The sequence below is a fragment of the Equus przewalskii genome, chromosome 15 (assembly GCF_037783145.1).
Source record: "Equus przewalskii isolate Varuska chromosome 15, EquPr2, whole genome shotgun sequence".
Taxonomy (NCBI): domain Eukaryota; kingdom Metazoa; phylum Chordata; class Mammalia; order Perissodactyla; family Equidae; genus Equus; species Equus przewalskii.
The window spans coordinates 63,294,621-63,318,186 of NC_091845.1; positions in this window are offsets into that span (position 1 = coordinate 63,294,621).

The following is a 23,566-nucleotide window of genomic DNA, read 5'->3' on the forward strand; positions in this document are numbered from 1 at the left end:
AAATAAGTAAGATTCTTGTTGTTTTTCCGCTCAAAACCACCAACAATTCTTTATTTCACTCAGAGCAAAAGCCAAAATACTTCTAAGGGTCTACATGATTTGGCTCCTTGTTCTAATTTGTCTCCCTCCCTGTCTCTACTCCAACCACATTGACATCTTTGCTGTTTGTTGCTCCCATTTTAGGACTTTTTTGAGTTATTGCCTTTACAGTGAATGATCTTTCCCAGATATTTGCCTAGTTAGCTCCCTCTTCTTCAATTCTTTATTCAATACTATCCTTCTCAATGACGTCCACCCCAACCAGCCTACGTAATACTGTCTCTTGCATCTACCAGCATTCCAACTTTTCCTTTCCCTGCTCTCAATTTTTTTCCATATCACTTATTGATTTTAACCTATTACATAATCTTCTTAGTTGTGTTTATTTAACTTTTACTTTCTATAGCATTTTACTAGAATTTAGTTTTTATGAGGTCAGGAATTCTTGAATATTTTGTTTACCTAATCTTCCATGTGCCTAAAACAGTGCCAAGCACATAATAGGTATGAATAAATATTTTTCAAATGAATGAATACTTTAAAAGATCTTGAATTTTATTAAGAGATTGGATATTCTGTTAATGCAGCTCGATCTACTTCTTAAGCAATTGAATTTGAGTGTAATCACAACACTTTATGAAGGAAGATAAAAACTATTACTGCATAATAAATACTTTAATTATGTTTGCTAAAAGACCCATAAAATTTTGTAGTACAAACAGACTGAAGCAGTAAATAAAAACAACTTGCAGTAGTTATTTTATATAATGTACGAAAGTTGTTTAAATTAGATTGTGGTTTCCCTGATCAGAGAAAATGTATAACACTAAAATAACTAAACACTAAACTAAAATAGTCCTGAAGACAGGATGAAATTTTTGATCAAGATGTAATTAGCATGGTTTACGGTAGACTTTCTTCTGCCAAACCTGTAGACTACCAGAGATTAATTATCTTCTGGGTTTCCATAAGTCACAGTTTCATGATCTAGTCTATATATTGTTAATAGAATCCTGAACATAGCAAATCACCATTAACTACATTCACTAGATAAGGTACCGTATGGAAGATAAGGTAATAAATAGGAAAGAATATAAGTTTTTTGTCACAGATATCAAGATCTGTATCCATCATTTATCATCTTTGTGACCTAGAGTTAAGTTACTTAATCTCAGTTCAACTTAGCTTGCTCCTCTGTAAAATAAGAATATTACTGTCTACCTCACATGCATTTTATGAGGAGTCAATGAAATATCATATGTTGTAGTTGTACAATAAGTCATAGTTCTGACACAAGATAGAAGCTAGATAAGTAGTGGCTATTGTTTTTGTGTTTGTAGTTAATAGCATATATACATCTATTATATATTATATATGGTAACTTATATAAGAGTATGCATAGCTGCATGTACCATATCCAATGTCATGTTAAGTAAGTCAATATCAAATGTGTTAAAAATTCCCAATCAAGACAGCAGGTGGTTGTAAGTTTTCGTTTTCTGAAAACATAGATTGAGAACAATAGAAATCTACAAAATATTGACACCTGCCTTATTAGAGCCAGATTAGTAAAATCAGTTCAGAATGGCCAAGATCAAGAATAGACACATTAGTCAAAAGCAGGAGCAAGATTTGGCTATAGGCAAATTGGTAGCATTAACACGACAACAAAATGGTATGATCTACCTGAAAATAAGATTCATCACAGATATAGGACTGTATCTTCAATTTCCAGTCCTGTCAAGGGGAAGGAGTACCATCAATCAAGGTCAAGTTGCCAGTGTCTTTGGCACATACATGGCCAAGGAACCGAGATAGCTACATCAAGTTATCGTTATTTGATAACATTAGACGTTGACATCAACATTAATTCTACTACCATCAGCCAACTTTTAATCACTCTAATTGCAGACTAACTAAAAACCTTCTGATTTTACCCTGCTTTGCCATCAACATGTCCAACAGACAGATTGTTTGAGTATGCCCACAATCAGTGGTCTGGTCCATGTGGCAATTACTTTTTTCATTATAAAGAGACAAGCTTGTTCTTGTTTATAAGTCAGTTTCTGAAAAATCTAGTTTGTGGGAATCTATTGAGAAACTGATCTCAAGAGGCGCAGTCAAAAACCAACATGGAGAAGACATTTCTTAGCAACTTCATGAATAAATGTCTCCCTGTATGGCCATGAACAAGTAACCTCAACTCTCTGAGCATAAGTGACATAACCGTCGAATGGAGATGACAGGAAAAACAACTTCTCAGGTGGAGCCTGAAGATTAAATGAACTGAGGCAACATAGAGCTCTTAGCAGGACTTTTGGTACATAACTGTCAGTAGTGCCGTTTTACAACTATTATGATTGGAGAAGTTGTTGAGGGAGCAAAGAACTATCTCTTGACCAACACTTCTCAAACTTTAATGCATATAGAAATCACCTGGGGATCTTGTTGAACTGCACACTCTATTTCAATAGTTCTGGGGTGAAATTGAGGATTCTCCATTTCTAACACACTCTCAGGTGATGTCAAGGCTGCTGGTCCATGGACCACATTTTGAGTAGCACAGCTCTTGGTTACATACCTACCATGCCTATCTACTGAGCCTAAAAACTTCCACAGCAAAAACCCCTAATATCTTTAATCTCCTTCACTGTTTAGATAAGCATCAAGAGTATGGCACTGGGGGCAGCTTCTTTGACTCTACAGGACCACCTGGCCATTACATCAGATGGACATATGTGCACTGGTGTAATAGCCCTTTCAAGTTTCCCGCTCTCCAATAGTTGGCAAGGAAAAGCTTTCCCATTACTCTCCTCACAAAAAAAAAAAAACCGCACCCTGAATTTACCTAAAGCATGGCAGAAGCCAACAAAAAGCTGTATGACCTCAAGAGATTAAAATTCTCTTAAAAAGAGAAAATCTTGCTGAGGGAGGAAAAAAGAAAATGTTAGAAGGAATTGTAACAAAAAATAGATGAAAAGAGTATGCAGAACTTCAGATTAAGCTTCACTGTAAGGATGTGAGCCACATAAGGAAGGAACATTAGCAATTCTGCGGAGCCTGTATAGGACTGAACTCTATAAAGAATTTGAATTGTAGCATTGATAATACCAAACAATAAAACGTTATCCTTTTCAAGTTTTTTCTTCACAGATAAATTTTCCCCAGTCAGAGCCACCAAAATGTATTTTAATCAGAAGCTTATTTGTATATAAATGACAGATAAAATATAGGCGAGCACTTTCTCTTTCTTTGCACAGCTCATCATTTCCTTGAGGAATGGAAACACAATAAAAGAATACTGATTTCCATTAATTTTTTTCTCCTTGCAAGTAAATTTAGGGACCAGTCAGTGGACAATTCTCTACCTTTCCATTTATTTCTTTTTTTTGCTCCTAATTCTCCACCCAGCCTATTTCTAATAATAACAAGAGAATTCTACACTACATAATATGAACATAAGCACATTTCTTTAGTGAATGAAATGGCATTGTGTTGCAAATATTCAACTTCTACCTCCTATTAGAAGTCAGGAGAGGCAAATCCCAATTTCAATTACCCAGGGGTCATCCCAATTTACGAATGTCAGCAAATAAGGGGCAATAAGTACCCACTGGCACAAGTGGTTCTCTCCAATTATTAAAGTAAAGTGGATTCAAGGCAAAAAAAGAAATTTGAAGGCAAAATTTTCTCAGAAGTTACATAGAGCCACCCAGGAACAAATTTAACCTTAAGGAGTCCACATAATATTAAAAAGAAAACACTACATTCTTACTAAAGTATTTCTATAAGCAGAGAGATGAAACACTGCATATCCCAGTAAAACTCTAAAAGCTTTTTTTTTTTCCTGAATTTTCACTTTTTTGAGAAGATAAATGAAATGGGTTGCTTGGGTCATTAGCAAAAGGATGCCGTTATAAGCAAGTAAAGGAAACGTTAACCTACAGTAGAAGATATTATTACATCCCTTGAAAACTTTACCTTTACTCTTCTTCCCCCCATACATCTTGCATAGGTTAAATTGACTAGATTATTGATTTTGCTCTAGAAATTTGCAGTAACAGGTCCTATGGTTGTAAGAAATATTCTCCTAGTGTCTTCCAGAGAGGCATAACCGCCCCATCTTTTCCTGCCACCATACACAAGAACATTCTTTACAATTTGTTACCCTGAGATGTACCCTAAGTAGAGTGGGTTACAAGAATGCTTAAGGAATGCTTCATGTATGTATAAAAACAAACCCTCTTAGCAAATCCTTAAAATGAGATTATATAAGAGAGCCTTCTCATGAATCTAGTAAAGCTTAGAGTGTTTTAAGTAATCGGACAAATTGCATATCATCTAGTATGTTATGAATTCATTGGGAAATAAAGCCCATCGCCAAAAGACAGTAGGTAAGGTCAGCCTACTTGGAAACAGGAATACCAAATAGATAACAAAGTAAAGTGTTTAATCAGGACTAGTATTATTTTAGTTTTTGGCCTAAACACTAAAATATGTCAGTGAGATGGATTGACAGGGGTCTTAATAGCACTTATTACATTGGATTTGCACAGAGAGAAATTCAGACCTAGTGACTTAATAATGTTGATAGCATCATCCATCTTACCCGAAGAAAACAGCTAATCTACTTTAGCACCGAGTTCATTAAAGACTGAATTTTTTTCTCCCCCTGTGGGAGAAGCAAGGTCTGAGATAAGTCACCTTCAGCAAAGTATTTGCACACCATTCCACTGACAGGTAACATGACAGCTCACAAATAAGAAAACTCAAGAATAGAGAAGCCGTATTTGTTTTAGAAAACATTACAAAATAGGCAATATTAAAAGGTTATTGACACACCAGTTGGGCATTATTTAATGTAAGAGGCTGAGAGATAATTTAAGGGGTTGCTCAAAAAGAAATGAGAGAGAGTGAAGAAAACATAAGAAGGAAAGAGATGAGATATGCTTGGAGAGGCACTTGTGATGGTGATGCAGTCCAACAAGATTTTCTAGTACGTTCCACGCATTAGGGTGGCCAATAACAGGAGACAAACCAGGGACTGGAAAGATTTCAGAGATGGGTGAAAATCTAAACAAAGAGCTATAAGAGCTGACAAAAAGCTTGTTTCAAGGAATAGCTTTTTTATTTAATGACCTAAAAAGCGTTTTCAAGATCTGACTGTAGCAGGAGAGGGGAAGATGGTCCCAATACCTGGGAAGAAACAAGGTCCTTTACTTTTTTTACCAAGACGAGGTAGCCATAAAGGGGACCTTAATATCACAAGTTTGCGTTAGTTTTCCCAAAGAAACCATTCGTGCTAATGACACAGGAAGTGTGAGAGCTATCTGGCCACAACTTGGGCAAAATTCGGAACTGGTGTGGAGTCTCAAGTGGTTCCTGTGAGAACTTTCAGAATGTAAAGACGAGGCAAACGTTAAATGGTGACCAAACCCCAACAGGCACAGTAGTCAGCCTGCACCTAAACAAAAATGAAAAGGAAAATCTATAATAACTGTGGCATAAGATCAACAGCAAAAGTGCTGGGTTTGATGATATTTATACCTGTGTAACCCTAGAAAACCCACCTCCTTGAGCCCAATCTATAATGGTAGCTCATTGCTGAACACCCTGCTCCATACAAGGCACTGTTCTAAGTGCTTGACAAGTCTGAACTCATTTAATTTAAAACAATCCCACAAAAATGGTGTGGTATTGCCATTTTAGAGATGATAAAACTGAGGGGCAGGGGACTTTACTTAACCTCTTCAAAGTCACATGGCTGGTGAGTTTGAATTCAGGAAATCTGGCATCAAGGCCCAAGTGCGGAACTATTTACCTAGAGCTGCTGCTTATAAAAATTCTACAAAATAGTATAAGCGGACTATCTTCCTGGCAAGGCTGTCCCCAAACTCAAATATTGTTATATTTGCGAAAGCACTGCATAAACCGTGAAGAATTATTCAAATTTAGTTATTGCTAAAGTTGTATTATTACTTGCATAAATTAACGGCTCGAGCAAAATCTTGCAAGGGAATTGGAGCTCGTACGCCACCCGCCCCCCACCCCAATAGAATTGTTGTCTCTATGCACTCTCCTCCTGCATCTTTCTTATAGCCAGGCCCATGAAAATAGTGTGACCCCTATGGCAGAACTACTTTAGATTTTAAACACTAGTAGTAACACCTATGACACACTGGGTATCTATTTTGCATCTGGCCTCTTACGTACTTATCTCACTTAATTTTTCCAATGACTCTGTAATGTTGGTATGACCATCCCCATTTTAGAGATGAGGGAACTAAACTGAAACTGTTTAAAGCAATTTGTCTAAGCATTCATGGCTAAGTAAGTGAAGGAGTTGAGATTCAAACACAGGGTAGTCTAATTCCAAAATATATGCCCTTTCTCTCGTACCACACTGTCCCTCAGAAGATGCGAAACTGGAGTTGTTTCAGTTATTTGATGCTGCATTAAAAAAAATAGTAGCATGCATAAAACAACTGTTTTACTCTGCTGGCAGATTCTACGGGTCAGGAATTTGGACAGGATTCAGCAGGGTGGCTTATCTCTGTTCCATTATGTCTGAGGCTTCAGCTTGGGAGACTAAAAGAGATAGGAGGGACTCAATATGTCTGAGGGTTGGAATAATTCAGAGGCTGCTTACTCATATGTCTGGTACCTGGACTGGGATGACTTGAAGATTGGGTTCAGCTGGGCTATTGACTGGATCACCTACCATGACCTCTCTGTGTGGTTTGGGGTTATCACAGCATGGCAGTTGAGTTCCAAAATGCCTGACCCCAAAGGAAAGCATCAGAGAGTGGGCATTCCGAGACACCCAAGCAAACACTGCTTTACATTTTGCGACCTAGCCTTGGAAGTCACATAGCATCACTTCGCCCTACTCCATTGCTCAAAGCAATCATAAACCTATCCACATTCAAGGGGAGGAAACATAGACCCTCCTTCTGAGGGGAGTGACAAGATCACACAGCAGAAGAGCATGGGGCTAAGGGATATCATTGTGGCAATCTTTGGAAAACTCAACATGACGCAAGAGTCTTCCTTTTAAGACTTCTAACATTGTCTCCTTTGGAGGGAAGAATCTGTTTTCCACACTTTTTCCACACTTACAATCTCTGCATGTAGTGATTTTATGAACTTCTCTTCCTTAATACTACCTATCCTTGAAAGTCCAACTCAAGCCTCATTTATTCTACCCACATCTTGTGAAACTTTCGCCAACACTGACTTATTCCTGTCTACCTCAGAATCCTCATAGTCCTTATTTTGCATTTTGGCATTTAAGTATGATAAGTTAGTAACTTTATTATGTTCTTCATTCTGTTGCTATTAAATATTCTTTAGAATAAAATGTCTTGTCTTGTACGCTCTTTGACATTGGTCTTAGCAGCATATTTTCAAGTCCCATGTCTGACCGGGCAAGGGAAACAAAAGAAAAAATAAACAAATGGGACTACATCAAACTAAAAAGCTTCTGCACAGCAAAGGAAACCATCAACAAAACGAAAAGACAACCTAACAATTGTGAGAAGATATTTGCAAACCATATATCAGATAAGGAGTTAATATCCAAAATATACAAAGACCTCATACAGATCAACAAAAAAAAACCCAACAATCCAATTAAAAAAATGGGCAAAAGATCTGAACAGAGATTTCTCCAAAGAAGATATACGGATGGCCAATAGGCATATGAAAAGATGCTCAACATCATTAGCTATCAGGGAAATGCAAATCAAAACTACAATGAGGTATCACCTCACTCCCATTAGAATGGTTATAATTAACAAGACAGGAAACAACAAATGTTGGAGAGGATGTGGAGAGAAGGGAACCCTTGTACACTGCTGCTGGGAGTGCAAACTGGTACAGCCGCTATGGAAAGCAGTATGGAGTATCCTCAGAAAATTAAGGATAGATCTACCTTATGATCCAGCTATCCCACTAGTGGGTATATATCCAAAGAACTGGAAAATGCAAAGGCATAAAGATACTTGCACCCCTGTGTTCATTGCAGCATTATACACAATAGCCAAGACATGGAAGCAACCTAGGTGCCCATCAAGGGATGAATGGATAAAGAAGATGTGGTATATATACACAATAGAATACATCTCAGCCGTAAGAAATGATGAAATCCAGCCATTTGTGACAAGATGGAGAGTCCTTGAGGGTATTATGCTGACTGAAATTAGAGGGAGAAAGTCAAATACCGTATGATCTCACTCATAAGATAAAAACAACGACAAACACACACATAACAATGGAGACTGGATTGGTGGTTACCACAGGGGAAGGTGGGGCGAGGGTAAAAGGAGTGATTAGGCTCACCTGTGAGGGGATGGACTGTAATTAGTTTTTGAGTGATGAACATGATATAATCTACACAGAATTCGAAATATATTACAATGTACATCCAAAAGCTATATAATCTTATAATCCGATGTTACTGCAATTAAAAAATAACAAAAAAGTCTGACCTCTTCAGCTAGATTCAAAACACTTTGTAGATGCCATTTTTAATTCCACTGCACACAGCACAGCTTTGGATATAAATCTTAGCCATAATAAAGACTCTTTGGTTGAATAATATTAATTGGTGGTCTTCAAGGCCTTTAACTAAGCATAGTTAATATATTTGGATCTCTATTTTAACATATATTAAAATACAGTGGTGATTTACATGTCTCAGTTTATTCACAAGTAAAATTGAGGACCTACTGTCTGCATGGTAACATGCCAAGTGCTGTCTATTAGAGATAGGGCATGGTCCCGTTTTCCTTAAAGGTATTATTGTGAGAGAAATAAGTCATGGATTTGCACTTGTGCACATGAAGACAGAAATAAACAAATGTCATGGAGAGGTACAGATCTATTGATGGGGACATTCAAAGGAGAGAGAGAGATTGGTTGTAGCTAGGGTATTGAGAAAGACTCTAAGGAGAATGTACCATTCAAGCTAGTTGTTGAAGGATAGATAATATTTGCACAAGCTGAGATAGACAAAGAGCAGGTTCTGGGCAAGGAAAGACAAAGGCTGATCATATTTAATTGAAGAGACTCAAATTATCAGACCACTGGGAGGGACTCTAAGATTTCTCTTCAGTCTCATTTAGGATAGGAAATCTGACCTCATAAGTTTTGTCAGTCTCTATATTGTTCAAATTCTTCACATTTGGGATTTAGTTCTTTTCTTCAATTGGTTATTATCATTATTATTATTACTTATTTTTTGGTAAGGAAGATTGGCCCTGAGCTAACACCTGTTGCCAATCTTTGCATTTTTGCTTGAGGAAGATGGTCACTGAGCTAACATTTGTGCCAATCTTCCTCTATTTCATATGTGGGACACTGCCACATCATGGCTTGATGAGTGGTGTGTAGGTCTGCACCCGGGATCTGAAACTGTGAACCCCAGGCCACTGAAGCTGAGCCTGTGAACTTCATCACTACACCACTACACCAGCCCCTTCTGTCCTGGGGAAGGCATTTGCTATAGACTGAATGTGTCCCTCCAGAATCCACATGAGGAAATTCTCAAACCCAATGAGATGGTATTTGGAGGGGAGGCTTTTGGGAGATGATTAGGTCACGAATGTGGAGCCCTCATGAATGGGATCAGTGCCCATATAAAAGAGACCCCAGAGAGCTTCCTCATTCCTTCTGCCATGTAAGGATACAGAGAGAAGTCAGAAGTCCACAACCCAGAGGAGGACACTCACCAGAACCTGGCTACGCTGGCACCCTGATCTGGGACTTCCAGCCTCCAGAGCTGTAAGAGAGAAGCATCTGCTGCTTATAAGCCACGTGGCTTATGGTATTTTGTTATAGCAGCCCAAAAGGACTAAGAGAGTGTTGCCACATGACAGATCTCCTGATAGCCTCTTATCTCTTATACTAATATGTAGATTTCTTAAGGAGAAAGTTCACACTGTAATTGGAATCCCTCTCTCACACTCCATCTTCTGCATCCAGCAGAAAGCCCTGTGCAGAAATGGTGTCAAATAAATAATTATTCTGGGAAAGAAGCAAAGAATGTTGTGATTGACATTTTTCTAATAGTTTTATTCTAAAATCTCTAGGGTTTGATAAACGTTACGGCCTGTTTAGAAACAATACAGAGGTATCATATCATTTTTCCATCGAAGGCCAAATGTGGCAGCATTTAACCATTCATAACATCTAATCCAAAACTGAGATTGGGACTGATAAGAGAGCAATAATCTTCCTTCTCTTACAAAAGCAAAGGGAATTGTATTTAGGTGAAATTAATCCACCCAATAGGCAGAATTCACAGCACAGAAAATATGACAGGGAAAATTATTCATTACTATTTGTATATCCAATTTGCTTATAATACCCTGCAGGTGCCATTCACCCAGATTTCAAAAGATAAAAGAGACAGAAAATAATTAGTAAAGGAAGAAATTCTAATTCTATTGAAATAGGAAAGGAGGGAGGGCCACATACTGAGGTTACAGATTTTTTCAAACACTTTGTTTAAATGAGTTCAGTGTTCAGTTCATGTTGAATAGTACTACTAGTGATGGCTTTCAAAATGCTTTACATTTTTGCTGTTTTAATCTTTGCACCATTTTTTCTCTCTCCGTGACCTGTTTTAAAAAATAAGGTACCCAAAACCTCAAAGACTTTTTTTGTGTTCCTGTGTTAAAAAGAACAAAACAAATATAATCAAATAAATAAATACTTTTAAAAGTATTTATTTATTTACTCATTCATTCATTTATTTTTAGAAAGAGTCTAGACTTTAGGACTTAGAAATAAAATATATCCGATTTGGAATCGCTGTTTTTTCAAAGATTTTATTTTTTTCCTTTTTCTCCCCAAAGCCACCCCCCCCCCCCCCCCCGGTACATAGTTGTGTATTCTTCGTTGTGGGTTCTTCTAGTTGTGACATGTGGAACGCTCCTCAGCGTGGTCTGACGAGCAGTGCCATGTCCGCGCCCAGGATTCGAACTAACGAAACACTGGGCCGCCTGCAGCGGAGCGCGCGAACTTAACCACTCGGCCACGGGGCCAGCCCGCGCAATCACTGTTTTTTCATTGACAAGTGAGAGAGTTTAATCAATTTACCTGACTTCTGTAAAGCTCTATTTCCTCATTAGTTTTATGGATGCACTAACAGCTATTTCATAGGCTTGGTTGATGCAAGGATCCAGTGAGACAACATATAAAAAACAATCCAAGATATTGTCTGGCATATAGTGAAATAACAATAGTGTGAGTCCCTTTTGCCTTTCCCACAGGTCCCCAAGTATTCTGCAGCTAAAATACAAAGGTAGGACAGAACCCTCAAGACTACATTTGAGCTAAGAAAACTGTATCTTCTGTGTCTTAAAGCAAAAAGAACTCATGACATTCACTTCACTCTCGCTGTCTCCTTCACCTGCACTGTGGAATGCTGGGCTAAACCTTGAGGAAACGTTACAAATTGTTTTCACCTTCACTTCAATATTTCTCCCTTCTTCCTGGGCCTTTTATGTTCTCCCAGGGCCTTCCAAGTGATGGAGGCAGCTCCAAGTCAGAAGGTACACCAAGGTCTTGCAGAGATGAAAGTTAAAATTGAAGAGGACAATAAAAATACAGAGAGAGCTAACCAAAGAGAATATTTGCCTGCCACCACTAACATTTATAATCCCCTCACTCTCGTGGCTTAATAACTTTACCCTCTGGGAGCATGACGTACTTGTGTGATGAGGGTTTCATTGGTTTTCAACCCTTATCAAGGCTTCTCCTCTTCAGGGATGGAAAAGGTAATAGTAGATTAAGTCTAGAAGTTATTTTTTGGCTATTATAAAGTATCTTGAATGTGGAGGATACTAAGTAAACACTAGCTAATTTCTAATGGATTATTTCTGGTATTGAGCTAAAGCAGTAGATAACTGAGTAAGCTTGATTAATTGGTCAGTTACCTCATTAATTTATTCAATTACTTGTTCATTCATTCTTATGCTCATTTATTCATTCATTTGTCCAATAGTCATCTGTTGATCATCCAGTATTTTTAAACTAATGGGAGAGGCAAAGTGGAGAATATATACATGCAGGGCCCAAACATGGGCATGTGACCAGGTACAGTCACACAGGATTTTGCACTTGAGATTTAAAGCTTTGCAGTCACTGTCTTGAAATTTTTAATAATTTTATCTTTAAATTTGTGTTTTATGAGTGTAGTCCAATGGCACAGTGAAGCATGCACTAGGGACTCAGAGATTCAGCTTGCATATGGTCCAAGCTTCAGCCACCTCCCCAGGATGGGTCCTCAGCAAACTTCTCTCTGTCTTCTAGTATCCTGGGCTGTCCCTTCTCATTCCACTGCCACTCTCCACCCATGATGGGGGCCTTGGAACAGTCATAGAACGTGTCAGTGTTGGACACATGCCCCAAAACACCTCAGGGCTAGGGCATGGCAGTGGTCCCATTAGATGAGTTCCCATTAGATGGCCCACAGTGCTTTGGATGGGCAACTTGGTGGAGGCCAGCCCACCTATGGCATGCTGGTGCAGCTGTTACAATGCTCTTGCAGGATGGAGGAGTTATCTGTCCACTGTAGGTTGAGGCAGTGAGCCTGTGGAGAGGGCAAATGCCTGGCTCGACTTCTTGAGGCATGCGTCCAGCAACTGGCCGGAGAGAGAGCCCAGACTCTTAGTCCTCCGTGTGCACGTGTGAGCCTGCCAAGTCATAGGGTGGGGTCTCTCAGTGCCTGTGAGGGTCTATACTTGCTCCTTGATTATCCCTGAACCAGAGGGATTGCGATATTAAATAGCAAACAAAAAACACGATGACAGGTCAAGAATGAGATTGTGGAAGAAAGGAAAAAGCTTTTTTCCTGTTTTTTCAACAAGAGCCTCCACATTTTTATTTTGCATTGAGTCCCAAAATTGCACAGCCAACTCTAAATATATGAATAAGCCAGTCTTCATTTTCAAGGAGAATATAAATTTCCATTGAATGAGGAAGGCAAGTTTTATATAAAAAGCTCTACTGCTTTCTCTCTCTCCCAGCACCTTCCATCATTTGCAACATTATAAGAGTGCCTGTCATTGCCCAAATTCAATGGGAAGCCTGAGAAATGCAACTTGTAGGACTCAGCCCCCTGTAACACAGAACAGAACAAGAGAAGGGTGAGCTATAATGCTCAAGAAAACAGGCCCAAGACTGACTGAGGGAGAGAAGATGTCTACACAAAAAGATAACATACAGGGGCAATCGGTAGTAAGTACTCAAATAATCTGTTCTATAGAAACATGGAGGAGGTGAAGACCACAGAATAGTGACAGAAGCATCTGTGGGTCATTTCATCTGCAAGCAACTTCCCATACTTTAAGCTGGTTAGAAATTGCATCCTTGAGAAAGCAAGTTACCTTCTTCATTTTTATATCTCCCAGGATTTTGTATGTTAAGGGCACTTGATACATGTTTGTTTGATTTAACTGAATTGTACTGACTTCAACCCCATTTCATACATGAAACATTTGTGTCAAATAAGCAAGACAAATGAAATGTGACAAAAACAAACTTTACTCATATCTCTCATCATTTTCTTAAAATTCATTGGGGGTAATCTACCTTGCCTCTGGATGGCAAAACTCCATCAGGAACATGACATTTCTGGGCACTCTTGTACATTTTCCTGGACCCAGGCATCTCTATTTTGGGTTATCCTTTACCTGGAGTTAGGAAAATGCAAGAGAGAGGTGCCCAACAGTGGAACTCTCTGAAGAGGTTTTATAAACAAAATCTTTCAAACTCTTTACTTCTCTTATCATCCCTTATTGGGCATCCATGGGTATACCTCCATCCTCTCTCTGCTGAGGTCTCCCTAGCCCTCCAAAGCTACACTATTGGACAGAACTTAATACAGTCCTTGGTAGGCTCTCTCTCCCCTGTGTAATCCTTGTGATCCTCAGAAACATGTAAACATCTTTAATCCAAACACACTCTGGGAAGGCAGGACAATTACAACACAACAAAGCTCTCTTGGATTCTCCACCAAAGCCCCCATCTGCCCCTAGAGATTCAGGATTCAGTTGTATCCCATCCCAGTATATGTTTTTGTTCTTTCAGGCATAAATCCAGCAACTGCTGGACATGCAGTTGTCCATGCTGAGTGACTCCTTGAGATCTCCCACACTAAGCATATGATTCTCCAAGGTACAGGGCCTTGCTGTCCCCAAGGCATAGTGAGAATTACAGACTCAGCAATAGCTCTCTTCAAAGAAACTTCTTTTCCAACTTCCTCTTCTCAGATCTCTGGAAACTCTTTGTTTTTAATTCTTGATCTGGCTGAGAGGTTCAAAAGTTATTGATCAGATTCATAGAGTCATTTCCTCTTGCGTATGTGTGGAGGTGAGGCAAGGCAATTCCTATCTCTAACTCGGCTCTCTTGATACACACAGATTGGTGCCACAACTGAAACTAAGACAGGAAGGTCACACTCTAAAGCCCCTGTTTACACATCTGAACTGAGTCAAGAGCAATACAGTGAAGAAACTTTTTCAAGATTATTTGAGCTTTAAGTGACGATGCTGGAAGGAGGAGTGGACACTTCAAAAACACGGCCATAGTGGCTTCTAGCCTTTTTCACTTATGCTAAACTGTGGATCAAAACACATTGCAAAATTTGCCTAAATATGTTAAAAGGAGTGACTCAAAATTCAGTAAATGAATTTTCTGTAAAGTCTTCTGTTTCTCTCTCCAATCTCCATCCAAAAGTAAGTTCAGTTTTCCTGCAAACACTGTCACCAAGTATATTTCTCAGCCCAAGAGTATCAGCTTGTCCTTGATTACAATGTAGCTTACAACTGGTTTAGCTTGGGAGTCAAAAACAGCACGTTCTGAACAAGTAACAGGAATACAAGAACTTCCCACCATTCCCCTAAGCTCCCACCCAATTCTTCTCTGCATAATGCAGACTTCTTCCAGGAAGGGCCTGTGGGTATGCGCTCATTTACACGGTGGCCTTAGAAGGTACCATTCTAATTGCTTCAGCTGAATTCCATTTATTTTATTGCCCAATAAAATTCCGTGTGCAATGGTAAATAAAACCATGTGGACACAGCTTCAATGCACAGTTCTCCAGGCTCCATTTGCAGCCCATGATAAATTAAAGGGAAAAAAAAAAACCCCATTGTGCAAACGGATGCAATTAGCTGAAACGGTATATTTTTGGCCTCTGATGATGTCTGCTTACATTCAATTCCCCACTTGAAAACCAATTCTCATTTGAAAGCAAACTAGAAAAATCTCTCTAATACAGATGGACCTCATTTGGCAGCATGTTGATGTGCAAAGACACCTTTATACATTAAATTGCAGTGTTGACTTCTGCACTTGAAATTTCATTTTGTCATTTTTAATCACAATGAGCAAATGTCATCCTTAATAATAACTCTCTGCTTCTCTATAATGTCTTTCAACAAAGGACCTGAAAGCACTTTCGCAAATATTAATAAACTGAGATTCACAACAACTCCCAGAGGCATCTGTATTGCAGGCTGAAAAGAAGCCCAAAGTCATGGAGTGACTGTTAATCCACAGAGGAAACTAAGCTCAAGGAGGAGAGACAAAGACTATCATCCTAGTTTATGCCAGCCTCACCTCTTTCATGTTCACTGTGCATTTTCAGTCACAACTGGAATTTCAGAGCCAAAGGAATGAATGAAGGACCATCTGGGCTCTTCTTGAGATCTATGCTTAACTTTTTTCCTCCTTCTTCAGTTTCATCTATGTGATGTTAACTCCCAAATTCATATAGCCAATCCAACTTGTCCTCTGCTCTCCATACTCAGATAGTGAAGAGCACTAGATATCTAACAGGCAACTCAATCTTAACATATTCAAAACCAAATCCCCTCCAGAAACCCGTTCTTACCCCAGTCATTCCCTTTTCAGTAATTAGCAATTCCCCTCTTCCAGTTTATCACTACAAAAACCTTAGAGTTATCTTTGACTCCTTCTTTTCTCTCACTTCAGTAAATTATCTGTGAATCTAGATGGCTCTATTCTTTAAATAAATCCAGATGCCAAACATTTTCATCACTTCTTCCGGGGCCTAGACCACTATCCTATCAAGTCTAGACTCCTGTAATAGCCTGTTAACTTATCTCCCAGTTCCACCCTTGCCTGTTAGTCTATCTTTTTGCTGCAGACAGATGATCCCTTTAAAATGTAAGTCAGTTCATGTAGTCCTTTGCTTAAAAGCCTTTAAAGGCTTCCAGTCTTGATGAGGATTATTTTGGGCTGCTTACTTTTGAAAGCTGCAGACAAGAAGGAAACTCTGAAGGGTGGAATGCGCTTGCCCTTTGATGAGAGACGTTTGCATTTGTCAAGGAAGTCTCCATCTGTGGGGGTGTCTCCCTCTCTGTGACAGGAGGAAGGGGGATGACCTTATCTCTAGAAACTCTTAATGGGGAAGGCAAAGACTTCAGTCTGCATAATAATCTTGCTCTTGTTTACTGTACTTGTCTGGTAACCTCATGTCACTGACCCCCCCCAACCACCAACATCCTCCTTTGTCTTTAGCTGAAGATGATATTTAAGGTGGTGGCTTCAACCATTTATTTAATATGATCTGATTCTTATCTAAAGTTATAGGACCACCCAATAACCAGACTCCACCTGCACTGATACCATTTTAATGACTTTTTTTTTTTTACATATTCTTTCTTTTGTCTGGTAAAGAAATAACTCACATACTTATGCCTTATAAATTTAGCTCTAACCCTCAACACATTGCAGCTCTTACTGCCCATGGGTCCTGTCCCCATGCTATTCCATACTATTCTCTGAATAAAAGAGCACTACTGCCAGAACTTGAGAGTCCAAGAAATCTTTCTCTCGACTCCTTGACTCACTGAGCCTGCATCAGTCTCATTCAGAGTGAAATCTCAAGTCCTTACTATGGCCAACAAGGCCTTACATGATCTGGCCCCTAGAATCTCTCTGACCATATCTATTGCCACTTCCTCCTCACTTCTTTGGCTCCAGCCCCACTCTTTTATGCTCCTCAAGCATGCTACTGCCTCAGAGGCTTCACATTTGCTAACCTTCCTGCCTGGATTGCTCTTCCCCTAGATATCTAAATGCTTGCTCCTTCCCTTTTTAAAATCTCTGCTCAAACATCACCTTATCAGAGAAGCCTCCCTCAACTACCTTATATTACAAAGCGCCATCCTCCACGACACTCTAGGTCAACAACCTTCTTTGATTTATTTTTCACATCACTTCTCAGCACCTGGCACTAAGTTGAGTTATTCCCACACATGAATGGCCATTGTGGCCAGAGCCATGCCTTCCTCCTATGATTGCACAAATTCTCCTCATTCTTCCTTCTTTGGGAAGAGTGAAATATAACCAACTTAGAAGTTTTTTAAAAATAATTCAATTCCCAAGGACTACATTAAATTTCTCCTTAAGATTTAAAGGCAATATTTCAAAGGGTTTTCTGATATTAGGTCATAGACAAACTTCTTCCAAAATTGAGCCTCCCTGAATTGTGATAACTATAACTGAGAACTAAGCACATTTTAAAAAGAGAGATACCATTTTATCTCAATTAATTCTTCATATCTGAATAAGTCATATCTGTTTTTTACCACATGGAACACTTTTTGATGAAAGCTTTGTAGTCCTCCACTAAGGTACTGCTCGAGCAAAACGTATAAATTCCCTAATGGGTATATGCATTTTCAGCTCTTTCATAGTGAAAATCAAAATATTCCATCCTCTCTGGGTTTTTTTTTTTCTGGTACTACAAACATTATCAGTTGTTTGAAAATTTTTATTTTGACAAATTATGGATTATCTTGCAAAGACCTCCTTGTTCTTATCTTCTGTTCCCTCTCCTGGCTTATAATCTAGATCACGGCAGAAAAGTAGTAGAAACAACAACCAACCAAACAAGCAAATAAAATGGGGAAGGAAACCCAAGTCAGTTGGTGGAGTTCAATCTTAATTTTTCTAGTTTTTTTTTTACACTATAAAATACCTCCTAACTCATTTTATAAGGCTAACATTACCCTAACACTAAAAACAGACCAAGATATCACAAGGAAAGATAACTACAGACCAATATCCTCCAAAGACAAAGACATGTAGAAATACTTAAAAGATTAGCAAATCAAATATTATAATATGTGGGCCTGCCCAGTGGCACAGCAGTTAAGTGTGCACATTCCACTTCAGCAGCCCAGGGTTTGCCGGTTTGGATACCGGGTGAGGACATGGCACCGCTTGGCACGCCATGCTGTGGTAGGCGTCCCACGTATAAAGTAGAGGAAGATGGGCACAGATGTTAGCTCAGGGCCAGTCTTCCTCAGCAAAAAGAGGAGGATTGGGAGTAGTTAGCGCAGGGCTAGTCTTCCTCAAAAAAAAAAAGAAAAGAAAACAAATATTATAATATGTAAAAAGTATAATACATCATGACCAGGTGGGGTTCAACATTGGAAAATTAGCAAGCAAAATACACCCTATCAATGTAATACAAAAAACTAATCGTTTAATGATCTCAATAGATACAGAAAAAGCATTCAAAAAAATTCAACATCCATTTATGATGAAAACTCTCAGTAAAGCAGGATCAGAAAGGAACTTCATAAAATCTACAGCTAACTTCACATCTAATGGGGCAAGATTGAATATTTTCTTGATAAGATCAAGTCAAAGATGTCCAATCTCACTTCTATTCAATCTCATACTGAGGTCCAAGCCAGTGCAATAAGCCTAGAAAAAGACACAAGAGCCATTTTAAATTTGTAGATAACATGATTTTCAGGTAGAAAATCTGAAAGAATAAAAGAAAAATTATTAGAACTAACAAGTAAATATAGTAAGATACACTCAATAAACAAAGATTTGATATACGGCTGTATACTATTAATGAACAATCAGAAACTGACATTTAAAAACCAGAATCATTTATAATATCATCAAAAAAAGTGTTTAAAGATAAATCAAACAAATATTTGCAAGATTTATATACTGAAAATTATAAAAACTTTATGAGAGAAATCAAAGAAAACCTAAATAAATGGAGTGATATACCAGGTTTATGAATCTGAACAGCCAATGTTGTTAAGATATCAATATTCTCCAGAGTTGCTCTATAGATTTCAATACAATATCAGTAATGGTGCATCATCCAAATTAAGAACTGCTACTCTTTGAAGGACACTGCTAAGGAAAAGGAAAAGAAAATCTACAAACTGGGAGAAGATATTTTCAACAAATGTATCTGACAAAGAAATTGTATCCAGAATATTCAAAGAACTCTCACAATACAATAATAACAAAAAAAAGTAAATAATGGACAAAAGATTTGACAAACATTTTCATCAAAGAAACAAGTAACCACATGAAAAGATGTTTCACATTATTATGGGAATGCATATTTAAACCACAATGAATTACCACTACATATTTATGAGAATGGCTAAAAAACAAAAACAAACAAAAAAACTGATAATATCAAGTACTGATGAGAATGTGGACCGACTGGAGTTTTCCCATTGCTTGTGGGAAAGCAAAAACTACTATCACTTTAGAAAATAGATATTCTCTTACAAAGTTAAACACACTCTATAACTAATCATAAATGGATTAAATAATAAATGGATAGACAGTTTTCCATCTGTACAATGGAATACAACTGCAACAAAAAGGGGAGAACCACTGATATAGGTAACAACTTAAATCAATCTCCAAAGGATTTTGCCAAAGAAGCCAGACACAAAAGATGACATACTGTATAATTCTATTTACATAACGTTTTGCAAAAGACTAAATTCTGGGGACAGAAATCAGATCAGTAGTTTCCAGGGGCTGGGATTGGAGATAGGAATTGACTACAAAAGGACAAAAGAAAACTTCGAGAGCTAATAAGAATACTCTAAATTTTGATTGTGGTGGATGCTACACAATTGTGTAACTTGTACTTGCTTGTTAAAACTCATTGATCTGTATACCAAAAGAGATGAATTTTACTCTTTGTTAATATGCCTCACTAAACCTGACATAAAAAGGCAGTAATTATGAGTGTATGGGGAAAGCTTTAGCATCTTTTCTCCCATTGTCTCTTTAAGCTGGAAGGCAATGGGCCTCACTAGAAGCTGAGTTCCTTTCAGATTTTAGTACCCGGAGCATGCTCATCTCATTTCTGATGTGATTTGGATGTACATAGTAGGAGCTACCTATGGCACAGCTCCCACCCTTCACTGTAAAATAGACTAAAGAGATATGATTTCTCCTATAAAATCCTAAAACTGTTTGAAGGCCTGCCTTACGTTGCCATGCTTTTTTGGAAAGTGTGTAGGATTTGGGCTGGTTTTCCATGTTTACAATGATAAGAATTACGGGGGGAAGGCAGGGGAGTATAATGGAGGCTATTGAAGAATTTACCCAAAAGAATCATTGGAGAACAGGGGCAAACTGCAGTCACTCAGTTTAACTGAAATATATAATTTACCATCTGAATGACCTTATGTAAGTTTTATTTCCTTAACATCACTTTGCTGAAGTTTAGTTTCTTTTGGCAAAACCGTAAAGAAAACAGGTGGTGGTGAGTGGTGGTTGTAAGAAATCAAATCACAAACTACCAGAATGTAGTTAGTAGAGTATCTAGGATCTGGTAAGTATTCAACACATTTTAACCAAAAGGAAAATGTAGGAACCACTTCTATAAATGCGTGTAGTGAAAAGTATTGCCAATCATCTTCAATTGACATGTGGGTTGGTACGAAAATCTAAAACGTTGATAACCCAGCTGGGCCTGCAAAAAGTTAGTTAGCAGGTGCTGTTTACAAATTCAAACTCTAGTCATAATGTAATGTAAATTAAAGAACAAAAGAAGATATTTTATTAATTGGTAATTTGAAAATGCTGGATTTGAGGACTGCTAAAAATTCATGACAAGCCAAAAAAAATTTAAAAAATTGATCGCTTTGTAAACAGTCATGGTATAAGCTTCATGTACTCAGAGTTCCCAATTTAAGAAAAGTAATATGTTTCTTAGTGTTACTGGACCACACGTGGGTCCCTTCTTGGGCGTTAAATCAAACTGCACCAGAAACAGTTGTCTCACAAGGTCTATTTTTTCTTTGCAGCATGCAGCAAAGAAAAATGGAGACCATAGGGAATAGTTTCACAAAGCTATGGCCCCCTGAGCATGAGAAGGTGGGTAATTTTATTCAGAGTAGGAGATGAATATTCAAAAAGGAAGTTCCATCATCATATGTAGGGGTGGGCATAAGCTTGCACATGCGTGGTTTAAAATCATGCTTCTACATACGTTGGATGACCTAAAAATGGCTGCTCTGCCCCTCCCAAAAGAGGGGAATTTACGATGTTAATGAGGGCAGGTTACCTTAGTACAACTTTCAGCCTATCTGTGCAGGTGCCAGTCTTGTGGTTGTGGCCTGGGCCAACCTGGTCCAGTTTTGCACACTGGGTCCATAGCTCCTTCCTGGAACATAACTGAAAACCACATAAGCTCAAGGCTCCAAGATGTTAGATAAAGGAAAACCTGCAAGTTGCAAGAAAACAAGAGAACTAGGTCAAACATAAAAGTCAGATTTTTTAAGCAGGGCAAGAGAAATGAGTTAGGGTCCATATCTGGTGACATTAGTACTATGAAGGGTTTGCATTGAATTGTTTAGTACTCTTCCTATAATCCCACTATTCTACAACCTCATGAAAGAGTTAATCAGAGGAAATTCTCCAAAGCAATTGGTGAATATGCAATGCTGAACAAGAAGATCTTTTTTTAAAGCCATGTCACACAGAAACAAATTTTCAGGGCTACAGCCAAAATCCATTATAACAGAATTTAGGAACCAGAATTTTTTTTTCAAGTTGGAAGAAACTTGTAAGAGATAAGTTAGGGAGAGAAGGGAAGAAGGGAAAGAATTTACAGTTTTGAGAGTCCAATCTTTCAACCTTTTGCAGAATAATCTCATACTCATTATGTCCTTTTACTTCTCAGAACTATCGCTGAGGTAATTCTATTTTCTTCATTTTGCAGAAGGGGAAATCAAGAGAGGTTTAATTAGATCCATACTAAGCTCAAAAAAAGCTTTAGGTGTTTAAAGTAAGGTTGAACTACATGACTTCAAGCAGAGGACAGAGTCTTACAAGAAGGCTTCCCTTGAGTGTGGCTTCTTAGTCCATTTTCCTGGAGAACTGGAGGATTCACCAGCTGATAGCAGCAAAACTCATCTCTGTTTTACTGTTCACAAGAGTTTCAGAAATTCTCTCCGGTTACGTTTTCACATAGTCTTGTTTGTCCTCAAGACACCTATTAGATATATATGATCCCCATTTTACAGATGCAGAAACAGACTCAAAGAGATTAAGCTACTTATTCAGTGTCTCAAAACAAGAAGCCAGTAGAGCTGAGGATCAAACTTTTATCTTCAAACTCCAAACCTCACATTCTTTCTCCTGGAGCTTCACGTATTATTTCCACTGAGGGACCCTGAAAGCAGAGGAGAATCTGCCATTGGTCAAAACAATCTGCTTAATTTCCTTGGAGTTTAAACATAATCTTTCACGTTTCCATTCATTTCATATATTCTTCCAATTGCACACTATTTGTTTCCCTATGAAAGTGCTTTAAATTTCTTCTAAATTGTGTTACTAGATTTTCTAATTAAAATTTTGAGTAAAATGATCCTCTGAGAAGATGCCTATTATCTGACCTGAGGCTTCAGTTGCCCCGTGGGACACTATTGTGCACTTTATGGTTGTCCCATATTCCAGTTTGAGAATCACAGCTCTACACACCTTTGTCTAAAATAATATGGCTGCTGGGGAGGAATTAAATTTATTGAGGATCCAGGAACCACTATGTAAGCCATTTATATTCATCATATCATTAATATTTACAGTAACATTGTTAGTGGGCATTTTATTCCCACTAAATAGGAAGGAAATGAAGGATCAGAAAAGTTAGGTTTCTTATGCCAGTTTACACAACTGAACGAGGATTTTAGCCAACCCTGAAGCACATGAATTCATCTCAAAAGTGTGCATCTGTCTCGTGATGCTCCAACATAAGTTTTATTTTTGCACCAGATGCTTTTGATTTAACTGAGGTAAAGGAAGTAGACTCTACTATATACTTAGAGGAGAAAATAGGTAGATTATGAATAGAAGCAAGGGACTTTCTCTCTTCTTTTATTATTTTTAAGCCTAGTATAACTAGAATATCCCACAATCCCACATTCAGAGTTTTGTGATGGATTATGTTCAGCATCAACATTCCTGCAATAGCCCAAGGGCATCATTTGCTTATAACACTTTCATTTTTCACTGGTTTAAAACATGCATACAGATGATCTTGCAGCTTGTGGTCCTGGATGCTTAATTTTTAAAAGTGATTGTAAGCAATAGTTAGTTCAATGATGCGACAGAGATTTTTCTGAACATTGAGAAACATGAAAGACAATGTAATACTACAGCCATGAGCTGCTTAAGGACAGGGATTTGTTCTGAAAAATGC